Here is a 552-nt window from a genome sequence, read left to right on the forward strand (position 1 = left end):
ACTTATTTTTGACAAAAGTGCCAAGATAATTCAATGAAGAAAGACCACTCTTTTTTTTTTTTTTTGAGTTGGAGTCTCACTCTGTCATCCAGACTGGAATGCAGTGACCGCTCCCGGCCACCGCAGCCGCGACCTGCTGAGCTCCAGCGATCCTTCCGCCTCAGCCTTCCAAGTAGCCAGAATTACAGACGTGCACTACCACGCCCGGCTAATTTTTTGATTTATTGTAGAGATAGGGCTTGCCAAGTTGCCCAGGCGGGTCTCGAACCCGCGGGCTCAGGCAATTCACTCACCTCGGCCTCCCAAAGCTGGGATTACAGCCTGAGCCACCAAGCCCGGCCGAAAGACCACTCTTTTTAACAAATGGTGCTGGGACAACTGGACAACCACATCATCCTATTCAAAAATTAACTCAAAATGAATCATAGACCTAAATGTAAGAGCTAAATCTCTAAAACTCGTAGAAGAAAACACAGGAATAAAGTTTTATGACCGCCGGGCTCGGTGGCTCAGCCTGTAATCCCGCGTCTTTGGGAGGCTGAGGTGAGTGGA

This window comes from Carlito syrichta, unplaced genomic scaffold, assembly GCF_000164805.1.
Source record: "Carlito syrichta isolate Samal-C Ts95f unplaced genomic scaffold, Tarsius_syrichta-2.0.1 Scaffold307331, whole genome shotgun sequence".
NCBI lineage: Eukaryota > Metazoa > Chordata > Mammalia > Primates > Tarsiidae > Carlito > Carlito syrichta.